Here is a 16,720-nt window from a genome sequence, read left to right on the forward strand (position 1 = left end):
GAGGGGTTGGCAAGATTTGTTCAGAGTGGTCTTGCCTTTGTCTTTCTCTGAGGCTGAGAGAGTGTGACTTGCCCAAGGTCACCCCAGGGGTTTCCATGGCCAAGTGGGGATTCAAACCCTGGTCTCCAGAGTCATAATCATGGCTCAAAACCCACTACACCATGCTGTAAGACTAGAGAAATTCTGGTATCAGTATACACACAATCGTATGTCATACTTCCACAGTGGTCTAATTTTAGATCAGGCCTGTTTACACTCAATGTGATGTCTCATAATTTGTTCCTAATCAGTTAATGTAGATGTTAGCACCAGCCTAATGCAAGATACTGTCGCTGTTTTTAAATTTATATTTGTTATTCTGTATATCACTGTGGTGTTCCTACAGACTTACTTGTAATTGCTAGGGGTAGTAAACATGGGGGTCCTGGTGTCTCTGTGTGTGATGGAAAATGCATACACTCTACACCTACCCCCCCCTTCTTTCCGTATTGAATACCTAGTAGGAAAATCTGTATTGGCTGCATGCTCTTGATATTTGCTGGATGAGTCAGTTTGGATGACAACACCAAATGCAGCTCTTAACCCTGCTTTCCAATCATGCTTCCTTTGTGCAAAATACAGCATTGTCAAAGCAGCTGTGGCATAGTTTTCACTATACAAATTGATTGTAGATTAAGCTCTTGTCTAGAACACTGAAGATCCAAAGCCAGAATGCTCCCCAGAACAATGCAACTGAACCCGGCCTTGGGTTCAAGTCCACACAACTTTCTCGCATTATAAAGTTGCCTTTTGCCTATGATGAATGATGTTGTGACAGGAGTTCTCTCTCCCCCATCCATAGAAGGAGATTGACATACAGCTGTGTGTTTGGTTTGTTCCATGATCAATAAGATGGTGTATTTTATTTCATTTTAGATCAACAAACAGATTTTCCCCAGCTGAATAACAGATTAGAGAACATTCCTCAACCCAGGGCTTTCCAGGTGTTTGGGACCACAGCTTCCATCATCTCTTACCATTGGCCATAGTGACCAGAATTGGAAGAGGTTGCAGTCCGGTAACATTTGGTGAGCACCAAGTTAGTGAAGGGTGGATTACAGAGTGCAAGAATCAACGAAACTGGCCAGAGCATAACGTCCATAATAAATGGATGGCACATGCTAGACAAAGAGTAATGTATTTCTTTTCAGATGTGCCAGACAGCATAATCTCCAGTGTACATATATAAGTGACAGCACAGAAACCTTTGGATTAAATTGATTAACTGATACAGTTCTTGAACAAATACAATGCTGTTGTATTCCATTGTAAAGAAACTGGGTATGAAAGGATGTGTGGTAATACTGCATTACAAAAGAAAGAAAGAAGAGGGAATGGAAGGTGGTACATAATAATAACACTATAGCCCCTGTCAAGCTGTGAGGCTCATGCCTTACACTTAAGTGAAATGGTTGCAGTGTTTTACAAAATACAAAGTATTAAGAAGATGCTAAATAATACTTGATGGGTTTTGACACAAAGCATGGTTTTCCACTTCATACCTGTTTTCCCTCTGAAGAAACTTGCCAAGAAAACTCCATGATAGGTTCACCATAGGTAATAAATCAGAAATGACTTGGAAACACACAACAAGAACAAAGTGTGGTGGCGTTTTTTTAATTTAAATATATTTTCTTCTTTGTCTCCTGCCCCTAGAAACCAAAAAGCACTTTTTCAAAAGGCTATAATTTGCAATTATAAACCTCCTTACTCAGTTTTGGAAAGCAAATCATGTTGATCACAGTAGGAGCTTGTTGAATACTAGAGAAAGGGCATTCTGCTCTTCATTTCCTTTTGGGCAAATCTATTTTCTTTTTCTCACTTCTCTCCATATTTTAACAGCTCCACCAACCTTAAGATTTGCAAAGATATATTTGAAAACATTGTCAAAAGATAAATAACAAAAGATTATTTTGGCCTGGGAGGGAGTGAAAGGACAGGCCCAAAGCCATTGGGCCTGAATAGGAAGAACCCTCCCCTCCCTCCTTCCAACTGTCATCTTCTGGCCTGGGAGGGAGTGAAAGGACAGGCCCAATGCCATCAGGCCCAGCCTCAATTAAGAAAAAGAGCCCTCCCTCCAGTCCATCTGCCTTGGTCCAGGCCTCAAAGGGAGAGAAGAATGCTGGACCTGATCCCCTCCCCCCCATCACCACCATTCCCTTCTCCTTTTGTGTCGTGTCTTTTTAGATTGTAAGTCTGAGGACAGGGAACCGTCTATTATCCCCTCTGTTGTAAGCCGCCCAGATTCCCAGTGATTGGGCGGCATATAAATAAATCCTATTATTATTATTATTATTGGTGAGCATGAAGGAGAAGGAATTCTTGGTAGTCATCTTGTGTAATTGTCCTACTTGATGCACACCTTTCTCCATCATTACAAGCCTTCAAACTGGACAAAGAGGCTCCCATGTTTACCGTATATACTCGACAGTAAGTCGAGAAATTTTTGCCTCAAAATGGCGTCCAAAATCGCAGGTCGACTTATCTACGGGGCAGTGCAGTACTTTGATCAAGCCTCTCCCCAGCCGGGCTACCTCTGCAAATGATGGCCCAGCTGGGGAGACCCTGGCAAGGGTGACCGATTGCCCTGCAGCCCCCCCTTGGCTCGGCTCCCTCCAACGGGAAAAGCCCAGCGAGGGAGACGATCGCGCGCCCTGCAGCCTCTCTTCGGCCAGGCTCTTTCCCCCGAGAAGGGGCCTGGCTGAGGAGACGCTGGGGAGGGCAATTGCCTTCCCCTGAAGCCTCTCTTTGGCGAGGCCCCTTCCCTTGGGAAGGAGCCCCACCGGAGGGACGCTGGGGAGGGTGATCACCTTCCCCCGACGCCTCTCTTCAGCGAGGCCCCTTCCCTTGGGAAGGAGCCCCGCCGGAGGGACGCTGGGGAGGGCGGTCGCCTTCCCCAGAAGCCTCTCTTCAGCGAGGCCCTTTCCTCAGCGAAGGGGCCTGGCTGAGGAGACGCCAAGTGGGCGTGCGATCGCCCCAAAGCCTCTCCCTTGCTGGGCTTCTTTTGCGAGGAAAGCACAGTGAGGGAGATGCTGAGGAGAGCACACCCTCGACCTATCCATGGGTCATATGAAAATCCATATTTTTGGCCCCAAAAGTTGACCACGACTTATACATGAGGTCAACTTGTACATGAGTATATACGGTACTTTGGCCTCTATTTGACTTGAGGTGCTCTCATACTAACCAATTATAGTGCTACAATTCCGTTTTAACTGCCAGAGTTCTATTCAGTAGAATCCTGGGAGTTTGTGTGTGTGTGGAGGGGGGGTATGCATAGTTTAGGAAGGGAGATTTACAATTCTTAGCCAGATAGCACCTCTAGTGCCTCCCCACTCTATACAACACTGGATTTTATAGGATGGAATCACAGCAGTTGAAGTGGAATCATAAGTGAGGATACATCTACACTGTCAAAAATAGTTCAGTTTGATGCCACTTGCACTGCCATGGCTCTATCCTACAGAATTGTGGGATTTGTACCTTTATGAAGCACCAGCACTCTTTGGCAGAGAAAGTTATAAAGTCCTTGTAACATTACAAACTCTCGGATTCCATGAGATGGAGTTACAACATTTAAAAAGTGGTGTCAAACCAAATTATTCCTACAGTGTAAATGCACCCAGAGTAGTGTGAAAGAGTCCTTAGAACTTCATTGGCTTATATTAATTATTCATTTTAAGTTTATCCTTGTTTTTCTTATTTTAATAATTGTTCTATTCTGTTGTGGGGCTTTCCATTTTGTTACATGCTGCCTTAAGAGGCCTTACACTGAAAAGCAATTTAACAGTATTTTAAATTAAAAAAAACAAAGCTCAAAATCAATTGGGTGTAAATTGATGTGATTGCAAAGTTAATTTGTTAAAGTGATGAGGTGTTTCCTTTTGTATTTCCAGTTTTCTCAACAGGGAAGTTTTAAAGTGGGCACAACAAACAATGTAAATTGAAATGGGGTCAGTAGACAGCTTTGTGAAAATGATATGCAAGACAGACCAGTTTTCTGACCTAAAATGTGCAGATAAGCTGTCTGCTTCAGCTTATGTTGTACTTGTAGCATAGCCCATCAGGCAAAATAAGCTTCCTGTCCTTGCACCACATCGCTGAAATTCAAACTTATTCTTTAAAAAAAAAGTTTAGTTAGTGTATGCAAGAAACTGGTGGTTTTGATTTTGATTTTTGTTTGTTTGTTTGTTTTTGCCAGTACTCTGTCTTTGCTCTCAAGCCTAAGAGATGTGAATAGCCACCATTTTCTACATAGTAATGTTATTTCCACAGTATGAAGGATTGGCATCACAGTGGCTTCTCATGGTTTGTTTCTTCTTAAAAAGACATTGAGTGAGAAAGCAGTTGCTAAAAGGCACAAAAATTATGTGTGCCTTTTGAATAGTTCACCAGAGCTCCAGGTCAACTGCTACAGCCTATGCAGAGACAGTTTCCTCCCCAGACAGAAAGTATGAGAAGTATCAGGTAAAAGAGAAAGAGAACAGAAACTTTATGATAGTGGTTTGTCTGGCAGCTCCCAAGGGAGGGGGCTTTAGTGCCACTGAATTATTTGCTTCCTTCAGACATTACAGTGTCACAGAAATTCAGTGGCAACTGCTGCCATTCTCCATGGTACAAGGATTCCAGAGTGCCTTCAAAGTCATAGACAGGGTCATGTGTATCGGCAGAATGTCATCTTCTGCTTTGGACATGAAGAGAAGTGCTTGCTAACCAAGGTGGCTGTCTCAAGGGTTACCTATACTATTTAAAAACTCTTCACTCATCCCAAATTGACAACAGTGTGGACATATGACATTCTTGTCTATTTGAGGAATTAGCCATGTTTTTCAGTGCTTCAGGACTTAGATAACTCAGGGGTGGGATTTGCAGTTTTCTCCAGATTTTCCAGAAAATCTGGGTATGTGATAACTGGTCTGCAAATTCACAATGGCAGCAGTGGAGGAACAGAAAAACCAAAAGCAGGAGATGTGAGCAGCACGATGGCCATTTTTTTAAAGGTGGCTATATATTTGTCTTTACCTGTGCTCTTCCACATATGTGCATCCTTGATGGACAGGTTAAAAAAATAGGTATTGTGTTGCTGGAAATAATTCAGGGATGCTCAGAATTTTACACCAGTGTAACCTTTTTTTTTTTTGGGGGGGGGGGGGGAATGTGTGGCTGCTTAATCCAACCTTGCTGTAAATAACCTCCCTGTCAATTTTAATAGTATAGATAAGCCACAGAGTCACTGCAAATTGGAAAATCCAGGGCACCCCAGATTTAACTGTATTTGCAGATCTGCCCTCACTTTGCCTAATGGTAAAGCTGGGCTGGATGTTCTGATGGTTTAGCACCAAAATGGAAATATCAGCAGTCAGTACCACACCTTCTCAAAAAGGGCATCCATCGTGCCAAGAGTGCTTGATACCAGCTTTGGCTGATACGCCAGCTGCGTCCCTGTTTGGACCAAAAGGACCTTGAAACGGTAGTACATGCACTGGTAACCTCTCAGTTAGATTTCTGTAATGTCCTCTACATGGGGCTACCTTTGTACCAAGTCCGGAAGCTTCAGTTAGTGCAAAATGCGGCAGCCAGGTAGGTCGCTGGAACATCTAGGGCAGACCATATAACCCTGGTATTAAAATCTCTTCACTGGCTGCCCATTAGCTTCCGGGCCCAATACAAAGTGTTGGTTATTACCTATAAAGCCCTACATGGCTTGGGCCCGAGCTACTTGAAGGAGTGCCTTCTCCCACATAATCCGCCCCGCACTCTCAGAACATCAGGGAAATTCTTATTAGAATGTCCGAGAGCGAGGTTGTCAACAACTCACAAGAAGTCATTCACATCGACAGCACCCACTCTCTGGAATAATCTTCCTGATGAAATCCGAGCCTGCTCCACTTTGGATGCCTTTAAAAAGGCTCTGAAGACACATTTATTTCGACTGGCATATCCGTCTGACTCTTTGTAGTTATTACTCTTGATAGACTTGCACATCATTGACTGAAAAGACTCTTGGCTGTGTGTTTTTGAGATTGTGGATTTTATATTTTTAATCTGTATGGACCTATATTCTTGTTGTACACCACTTTGATCACTGGAAAAGCGGTATATAAATAAAGTTTATTATTATTATTATTATTATTATTATTATTATTATGTTTTGCATGTTCTTACAAACTCATCCCTAGACTCTGCAACCCTCCCCCAGTCTCTTTCCTTGCAGCCCCAGCCATATTAATAGTTAATGATACACTAAATTCATTTCATCTTCAAAATCCTCTGCAAACATTAGTTAATTAAACTTCACAACTTGTCTGTGAGTCACTGTTATTCCAACATGTATTTCAAGTGTCTCTCTGATTTGCTGTCCACTCTGAGCCTTCTCCACTGTTCGGCTTCCCAGGAACTCTCTGTGGATTACTTCCTTCACAGATACATTTGTTGCCAGTGCCAGTTGTCACCTGCTCCATTCGTATCCCTTAGTTTCTCGGCTGTGGCTGGAGCTTACAGCTCCTTCCTTTAAAATGATCTCCAGAGTGGGAGAGTTATCAGTCTTGCATACACACACATGGACACATCATAAAGAGACCACAGATGAGGGAGATAAATATAAAGTATTAATAAGCTCTCGATGGGATTTCAACTCAGGACCCCTCAGTATTCTAACTGAAATCTCAGCCACATCAGCTTATAGAACAGCTCAGTTAGCAGGCTTGAATAGCTCCAATCTCTGAGTAAGAAAGTCTTTGATTCCCTGGTATGTTTGGCTCACCCTACTTATTGTCCCTAAGGATGACAACTCCACTGAATTAAGCAAACTAACTCAATTGGCGAGAGGATTACTTCTGAAATACTTACTCTATTCTCTCCTTAGAGTGATTTATATTGATCTAAGCAGGGTTTGCTCTGCTTCAAAGGAAATTCTGCTCTTCTTAGCATCTCGTGTTTCCTCCTCCCAGCACCAGACATTTAAAAACTCTGGTGTTTGAGCATTCAGGCATCACCACATGTGCATATTGAACATGTTTACCTTCTTAGATGTCCTTTCCTGCCTTGCTGTTTTCATGAACTGAGAAGCTACGACTGTGTAATATGTTTAATTAATATAATGTACTTGAAGATGCTACCTACAAGCAAGCTGGATTAAGCCCTAAACAGAGGCTGGATGGCCATCTGTCTGGGATGTTTTGATTTGGATTTCCTGCATGGCAGGGGGTTGGACTGGATGGCCCTAGTGGTCTCTTCCAACTCTATGATTCTAAGGTTTTATATAAACATTTTGAAGGCTTCTCCTCTCACCCACAAGTTGAAATTGTACTCTCGCAAAGATGAAATGGATTGGACTGTCCCCAGAACTGGAAGATTGACTGGCAGATGTTCTTGGAGATAGGTTAGGGATGGCTTGTCAGATTCCCAGATGTAGCAATTTTAGGGTGTTTTTATATTCCATTGGGCCATGCAGTTGCATAGTTCAGCCAAACAATTCAGACATCCTCACATAATTTATGTTTGTCCTTCTGGCATCCTGTTCTCCCTTCAAGGGATGTGGAGGAGGGTACATGAAGTTATCTGATTTTCTCTTCATAATAACCTGAGAGATGGTGAGTGATCCCAGATTTCCAATAAATATCACTAATCCAGATTTCCCATGAACAAATAGCGCCATGCTGAATTTCACAGACTAATCTGGCCCTCATACTCAGAATTTCTCAAATCTAGTTCAGAGGTGGGGAAAATTTAAACTATGCCTTTCATGTAGTCCCTCAACTCCTTGGAGGGGTCCTGGAAGCCCCCCTGAGGCCTCCAAAACCTCAAACATTTTTTTAAAAATGAGTCAGAATCACTGCAAATAGCAATTTAACTCATCCTGCGCTCCCCAGTGCCCCCTGAAGAAGCTGAAAAGGAAACCAGAAATATCATATATTGCGCCAGTTGTCATTTTGTGTCTGCATTTTTCTCCATATGCATTCATCCAGTTCACCTGATGTAGCTAAAGCTTGTTATAGATTAGGGGTGTGATCCAAGGTCATCTTTTAACCCTGGGGTAAAAAAAAATACCCCCAGGGATCAACAAAGTTGCATGTTGTTTTTTTTCAAAAAACAAACATTTGCCACAAAATGCCTTCTAAAGGGTTTTTATTGTTGCTTTTCTGTGACTCCACATCATTTTTTACTTATGGTGACCCTTAGGCAAACCTATCATACCATTTTCTTAGCATGTTTCTAGGAAGGCCCAAAAACATTGTGAAAATGCTCCTCGTTGCCCCCTGGTGTCCCCTAGATGATGTTCGGGGGAATTGGGCGATTTGGTTTTTGTTTGTTTTTGCAAGAGTAGGGTCAGTGGTGTGTGTAGCCTCCAAGATCTCCTAGGGTTGTTGATGCTGCCCCCTAGCCTTCCACAGTTACCATTCCTGCTATCAATTTACTGTTCTCAAAGAACAAAAATATGTTACTCCCAACAGTCCTGTCCAGCCATCCTTGTGGAAACTGGCAGTCAATCACTTTTCACAAAGGTAGAGGTGAAGGTGACCTTTGAATTTCTGTACCTGTTCAAATACAAACATACAGTGGCATCACTAGGACTGGTATCACCCCAGGCTGCCTGGCACACACACCATTCACCCCCTCCACAGCCAGGCCAGCCCCAGTGCCTTTTCTGGGTTTGGCAGAGCTGCTAGGTGAGGAGCAAAGAGAGGCGACTCATTTTCCCACCTGGCCAGCAGTCCCACCAGATCTGGAAGGCAGCCCCTTCCCACCAGCAGCACCCCGCAGTCTTTTCCAGGTCTGGCCAGTGTGATAGCTGGGCAGGGAAGCAAGTTGCCTCTCTTTCCTGTTCATCCATCAGCTCCACCAGACCCTGAAAACACCCCCTTCCCACCAGCATATAGAGGGGTCTTGGGACGGATGGGAGCAACCTCCCCACCAGGTGTTTATCCCCTTCTGAGATGTCACCTGGTGCAATCTGCTCTTCCTGCACCCACCTAGCAATGGACCTGCAAACACACGTGGATAGTTCTTGTTGTCTGTATAGCTGCACTATGATCTACACTCAGACCAGCTTCCAAGCTTCAAGCACTGTTTAGTAGAATTAAAAACTCTTTCTGTGCACAGTAGCCCACAGTGATGAAAAAAGTTGCCCTGTTCAATATGATACTGTGATAAGAGAATTCTCTCACATGCTATCTAGTTTCTTCTCTAATATCTTTCAACCAGCTTGCTCCGAGAAACATACCAGCACCTTCAAGACTAACTGTTTTTCATTTTTGCATGAGAGTTTATGGATATAAACCCACTTCTTCAGATGCAGTACAGCACGATAGTCTGTATTCTACTCTGGGAAAGGCTGTGACTGCTGAATGTATATCTCCCAGAAGGAAAAATAAAATGTGATTTAAAAAAAAAAATCAAAATGACATTTAGGCTGGATTTGGTATTTTCTTCTAGATCAATTTGCAAGGTAACTTAACAATTTTTTTAATGTTGGAAGGCTGTGCTATGTAGATATTCATTAGGAGTTTGGGGAAAACTGGAGAACTGGTAACCTGCCATTGTTGAGTTCCTAGAGTGTCACATGGAATTTGCAGAAGAGTAAGAAATTCCACTTAATTTATTTATTCTTGAATTTCTTTCCTCACCCTAGTCTCTGCCTCATATGTGAGTCCAATTATCATTCTCAAACAGAAAAGTACAGAGAAATGGAACAGGCATGACATTGTAAAACAGGAAAATGAATTTTTCCTGTTAGGATCTATTTTTTAAAATAAGGCAGTAAATGTAATCATTGGCTTATCTCCCTTTACCAAACAATTTAACCATGATTCAGACATTGAAAAAAAATGGGTAGAAGGCAGTTCTGTGTGGCAAGCCATTTGTACAAGTGCAATTTTTAACCACATAAAATATAGTGAAAAAGAGAGAGATTAGGTTAGGTTGCTACAGTAGTCCAAGCCCTTCTGCATGGCAGGATATGTATGTTCACATGAAAAGTATTTGCCACCGAGAACCATGTTGCTGTGGCTGGCATTCTTACCATGGATAAAATAAAATGTTCAGTTACAAATACCATCAAAATTGTGCAGCAACAGGAACAATTCTCATCTTTCTGGTGTTGTGGCATTAGTCCCAGTGGTGTAATAGAGCCAGGAATCACAGAATCAAAGCCCCGGGATATTTTAATGAGCAGTAATTACAACATTATCTGTAAACTCTCAAGTGTTCCTTCTGCGTTTATAGCTGCAATCCTTAACAGTGGCTGGGAATGGCAGAGATGGATTTTTTCAACACACTGACCCAATCAATGACATAAATTTACTAGTCAAAATCAAAGCTATCAATTAAGTTAGAGATTTTCTAATGAAAAGAGGAAACTTAATTAAATGCATTTAATTTAATTAAATGCATCAGGGACTGTCTGAAGGAAGAGGCCCCTCCCTCCTCAACTGTCATCTCGGCCTCAGAGGGAGCCATCAGGCAGACCCAGCAACATCTTGGACTGCCTGAAGGAAGAGGCCCCTCCCTCCTCAACTGTCATCTTGGCCTCAGAGGGAGCCATCAGGCAGACCCAGCAACATCTTGGACTGCCTGAAGAAAGAGGCCCCTCCCTCCTCAACTGTCATCTCGGCCTCAGAGGGAGCCATCAGGCAGACCCAGCAACATCAGGGACTGCCTGAAGGAAGAGGCCCCTCCCTCCTCAACTGTCATCTCGGCCTCAGAGGGAGCCATCAGGCAGACCCAGCAACATCTTGGACTGCCTGAAGGAAGAGGCCCCTCCCTCCTCAACTGTCATCTTGGCCTCAGAGGGAGCCATCAGGCAGACCAGCAACATCTTGGACTGCCTGAAGAAAGAGGCCCCTCCCTCCTCAACTGTCATCTCGGCCTCAGAGGGAGCCATCAGGCAGACCCAGCAACATCAGGGACTGCCTGAAGGAAGAGGCCCCTCCCTCCTCAACTGTCATCTTGGCCTCAGAGGGAGCCATCAGGCAGACCAGCAACATCTTGGATTGCCTGAAGGAAGAGGCCCCTCCCTCCTCAACTGTCATCTCGGCCTCAGAGGGAGCCATCAGGCAGACCCAGCAACATCTTGGACTGCCTGAAGGAAGAGGCCCCTCCCTCCTCAACTGTCATCTTGGCCTCAGAGGGAGCCATCAGGCAGACCCAGCAACATCAGGGACTGCCTGAAGGAAGAGGCCCCTCCCTCCTCAACTGTCATCTCGGCCTCAGAGGGAGCCATCAGGCAGACCCAGCAACATCAGGGACTGCCTGAAGGAAGAGGCCCCTCCCTCCTCAACTGTCATCTTGGCCTCAGAGGGAGCCATCAGGCAGACCAGCAACATCTTGGACTGCCTGAAGGAAGAGGCCCCTCCCTCCTCAACTGTCATCTCGGCCTCAGAGGGAGCCATCAGGCAGACCCAGCAACATCTTGGACTGCCTGAAGGAAGAGGCCCCTCCCTCCTCAACTGTCATCTTGGCCTCAGAGGGAGCGATCAGGCAGACCCAGCAACATCAGGGACTGCCTGAAGGAAGAGGCCCCTCCCTCCTCAACTGTCATCTCGGCCTCAGAGGGAGCCATCAGGCAGACCAGCAACATCTTGGACTGCCTGAAGGAAGAGGCCCCTCCCTCCTCAACTGTCATCTTGGCCTCAGAGGGAGCCATCAGGCAGACCAGCAACATCTTGGACTGCCTGAAGGAAGAGGCCCCTCCCTCCTCAACTGTCATCTCGGCCTCAGAGGGAGCCATCAGGCAGACCAGCAACATCTTGGACTGCCTGAAGGATGAGACTTCTCCCTCCTTTAACTGTGTTTTTTATTGTATTATGATTTTACTGTACACCGCTATGATCATCGCGGAATAGCGGTATATAAATAAAACATATTATTATTATTATTATTATTATTATTATTATTAAATAAAGCAATTGACTTGAATTGAAATTAGGCTATTGCAGCATCCCACCACCCCTTTCAGCGCCGGATCGGGGCTGCAGCAACCCCAATGCAGTAGTTTGCCAGCCAAAAAAGAGCCAGCAAAATGCTGCTCCTTTTTAAAATGGCAAAAAGCTATTCTTGATGTGGCTTTTCACCATTTCTTCAGTGCAGCGTGTATAAACGCTGCACCACAAAAATGGCCGGGTGCGTGGCGTGATGCCTCAATTGAGACGGAGTCACAGTGGCTGGTGTGCAGTTGCCATGCCCCACTCCATCCAGATGCCGGCCCTTTTGGCTGCCCTGTACATGCCCTGAATTCCAAAATTAAATTATTCACTAATAAAATAAGTGCTAAAAAGTAATCAAAGTTTACATTTCTCAGCTGATTCTTTACCCAAAGCCTAGTTCTCTTGGATTTTTACAAAACTACTTCTTGTTTTTTCTTCTCCTTCAAAATTGGGAAATTGGTGTTTGGGTCATAAGATACAAATGCCATACTCAACAAAATTTCCAGTGGAATAAATTAAGGGCTTTTGACGTTGACTGTCCCAGTAACTGATCCACCCATGCCCCAAAATAACAACAGATCTGTACTACTAAAAACAGACATTTCTTTCCATCTATGAAACCTGGAGGGTTTCAGAAAGGGAGAATGCAAATAGAGAAGATTACAAGAGAGGAATAAAGGAAAAACAAGAGATTTTTTGTGGTTTGGGTTAAAAATGGGGTTTTGTAAAATCCATGCAGCTGCTTGTTTGTTTTCAAAGCTCAAAATATGGATGGATAAAGGGGAAAAACAGTTTAAAGAGTTTCTGTACCTTGGATCAAACACTGATCAGAATGGTAACTACAGACAAGAAATAAGAAAACTAGAGATGGGAAGGGCAGCAATGAAACATCTAGATAAGATCTTAGCCAAAGTCAGAATTGTCCAATCCATAGTATTGCCCATCACCATGAATGGATGTGAGAGCTGGGCAGTAAAAAAAGCAGATTAAGAAAAAAATAAATTCACTTGAGATGTGGTGCTGGGGAGAAGTGTTGAGAAAACTGTGGGCAGCCAAAAAGACAAACAAAAGGGCCCTAGAACAGTTCAAGCCAGAACTCTCCCTGGAAGACAAGATGACAAAACTGAGACTGTTGTACTCTGGCCACATCATGAGACAGTATAACTCATTAGAAAAAGCAATGATGCTAGGAAAGGTGGAGGGCAGTAGAAAGAGAAGAAGACCACACACCAGATGGCTAGACTCCTTAGGGAGATCATGGTTCAAATCAATAAAACTTAGGCAGAGCAATGGAGGACAGAGGGTCTTCAAAATGTCTCATTACAGGATCGCCATGAGTCAGGGCCAACTTGAAGGCAGTTAATAACAACAAAGGGAATAAGTGTGTGTGACATTTTCCAGATTCACCTTGGTAAGGCTTTTAGTCCAAGCTTCTAAAATATAAATGGAAATGTATCACAAGCTTATTTGTTCCTATCAACATAAATGTAACTGATTTAGATTTTTCTAAAGTTTATCAACAGTTAACTAAAGGCATTAACCATTTTCTACTAACTGTGCTACTTCTGACAAAATACTGATATAAGCAATCCCTGTTGTTGATGCGCTTGGTACTGAATTAAGTCTCATTAACTTTACAAATGGCCTCCTCCTGATGGGAGAAAAACTCCCTGAAACTGGTTTACTGATGTGGATCAACATACAGTAGTTACCAGGATTATTATTTTTTTTTTGGGGGGGGGGGGTTGAATCTCTTTAAGGGTATGGGTATAGGAATAGTTAAAATACAGACACTTGTCTATATTTTAAAATGTATCACTGTACCATTGTTCTGTCCTGATCCAGCAGCGGCAGATATAGATGCATGATAGACAAAAAGGACAGCTCTTTGAGTGCAGGAAAAAACCCAACAATTTAATTTCTACCTTAATTCCTGAATACAGCTCTTTCTCTATGTTCCAGTATTCAACTGAATTTTGAACTTAACTTTGAACTTTGATAATATAAGTTCTTTCTGGTTTAGAATGAAAATAACTTGAATATTATTATTTTAATGAAATAATGGCTAATAAAAGTATTCATTAATGATTAATAAAATTAACCTGAGTAATGGGGTATCAGAGAATGGGGGGTAGCATTCATGCATATCCCTAAGTTGTGTACTTTTAAGTACCTATCAAAAAGGTTTAAAAATTCCTTCTGGAGAAGTGCCTCTTATTCATCACGCTAACTAAATATTTACACTGGTCATGACAAAATGTAGGTGCAACATTTTCTATGGTGCAGGAGCAGGAAATGTGCATTGCCTTTATGACCTGTTTGCCAGAGGTGACTGGTTGCAAGATTTGCAGTCTGAATGTGGAAACAAAACTAGAGCCCTCCAGATGTTTTGAATTATAACCCCCATAAAAGACTGACCATTAGACATGCTGGTTGGTGTTTAGCAAAATTGTAGTACAAAATATTAGGATAGCAGGTTGCCAACTCCTGGACTAGATGTACTTCTTGGTCTGACTTTCTTTTCCAATCATTAGTTTGCTAGAATTTGGACTGTGTACACAGTTGCATTGTGGGTAGGGAAGGATGGGATTGTTCACTGGGACTTGAGTATATTGTTTCTTACAGATCCAGTTCACCAGAAATAATATTTTTACCAAATTGGCAGAAGATAGTAAATATTATTCTATTATGAGATCAATATTAGCATAATGTAAGCTTCTGCCAAGTCAATGAATAGTGATGAACTGCTGACAAACTGTGTTTGAATTATGTGCCCAGGCTTTTGTATATACTGTAGAAACTTATCAAAATAAAAATGAGCATGACTCAAACTTTTCAGTTGGGTTTGACTGTCCGTGCATTTTCTGGTGATCTAATGAAACACACAACAACTCAGTGGAGATTGCTTCTGAGTAGGAATGCACAGTTGGCATCTCATGCGGTTTGATATATTTCTTTATTTTAATAATAAATAATAATAAAAACTTTATTTGTATACCGCCCTTCTAAAAACCAGGGCGGTGAACAACAATTCCGAACAATATAACACCAAGTCATACAAAACATTAAAAACAGATTAATAAAAATAACAAAATATCCATGCCGGCAAGACAGTGCTGACAAGGGGAGGGGGGGAGAGTAACTGGTCAGGGGTAAGCTTGTTCAAATAAGTGGGTCTTTAGCCCCTTCCTAAATTGGGCTAGGGAGGTGGCTGAGCGGAGCTCGAAGGGCAGCGCGTTCCAGAGGTTGGGGGCTGAGATGGAGAAAGCCCTCCTGATGGTAGAACTATATTTCGCCTCTGGAACGGTTAACAATAGCTGCCCTGATGATCTGAGTGTGCGGGGCGGATTGTACGGAGAGAGGCGGTCCTCCAGATACCCTGGGCCCAAGCCATTTAGGGCTTTATAGGTAATAACCAACACCTTGTATTGCGCCCGGAAGCGAATAGGCAGCCAATGTAAGTCTTTAAGGACTGGTGTTATATGACTGGCCCTGGCAGTGCCAGTAACCAGACGGGCTGCCATATTCTGCACAAGTTGCAGCTTCCGGGTATGGTACAAGGGTTGCCCCATGTAGAGCGCGTTGCAGAAATCCAAACGAGAGGTTACCAGGGCATGTACAACCGTTTCAAGGTCTCCCCGGTCGAGGTAGGGACGCAGCTGGCGTATCAGCCGAAGCTGATAACAGGTGCTCCTGACCGTCGCATCCACCTGAGATGTAAGGTGTAGCGACGAGTCAAGGAGCACCCCCAGGCTGCGTACAGAGTCCTTCACGGAAAGCGTGATTCCGTTCAGGGCTGGTGGAACCACCGCCAACCCCGGACCGGGGGAACCTATCACGAGTACTTCCGTCTTCTCTGGATTCAGGCTGAGTCTGTTGTCCCTCATCCAGCCCATTACCGACTCCAGACAGGCCACGAGAGGAGAGACGCCAATCCCGGTCACTGCATCAGTCGGAGACATAGAGAAGACTATTTGGGTGTCATCAGCGTACTGATAACACCGCGCCCCATGTCTCCGGATGATCTCTCCCAGCGGTTTCATGTAAATGTTAAAAAGCATGGGAGACAGAATGGCTCCTTGAGGGACCCCAGATGTAAGGGCCCTCTCATCGGAGCGCACGTCTCCCAGCTGCACCATCTGGGACCTCCCGGAGAGGTAGGACCGGAACCACTGGAGCACAGTGCCCCCGATTCCCACCTCCGCCAGGCGCCCCAGAAGGATACCATGGTCTATGGTATCGAAAGCCGCTGAGATGTCCAAGAGCACTAACAGGGACACGCTTCCCCTGTCCATGCCCAGACGGAGATCATCGACCAAGGCGACCATAGCAGTCTCAACCCCGTAACCCGCCCGAAAGCCGGTTTGAAATGGGTCTAGATATTCCGTTTCATCCAAGATCGATTGAAGTTGGATTGCAACCGCCCGCTCGATCACCTTCCCCAGAAATGGCAATAGTGAGATAGGCCGATAATTGTTATGCAACAGGGGGTCAAGGGAGGGCTTTTTTAATAGAGGTTTAACTACGGCCAGTTTCAAATTTGTTGGAAATTGCCCATCCCTCAGTGAGGTGTTGATAATCCGCTGTAACAACAGGGTTACAGCTGGGCCCCCCTGTGCCGCTAGCCATGAGGGACAGGGATCGAGAGGGCATGTTGTCTTCCTAACACTTCCAAGGATCTTGTCCACATCCTCGGTACTGACAGACTCAAACTGATCCAGACTAACCAAGTTCACGGAAGCCCTGGATACCTCTAC

The 16,720-nt window shown here is 44.0% G+C and overlaps 1 protein-coding gene across 1 annotated transcript in view; it reads left to right on the forward strand.

The window, feature by feature from the left end:
* Nucleotides 1-16,720, forward strand: part of LOC149321642 (caM kinase-like vesicle-associated protein) — a 101,034-nt gene that overhangs the window by 42,601 nt on the left and 41,713 nt on the right. The window lies entirely within an intron of this gene.

The sequence above is a fragment of the Sceloporus occidentalis genome, unplaced genomic scaffold (genome assembly GCF_023333645.1).
Source record: "Sceloporus occidentalis isolate IW3139 unplaced genomic scaffold, rSceOcc1.0.p SCAF_1, whole genome shotgun sequence".
Lineage (NCBI taxonomy): Eukaryota > Metazoa > Chordata > Lepidosauria > Squamata > Phrynosomatidae > Sceloporus > Sceloporus occidentalis.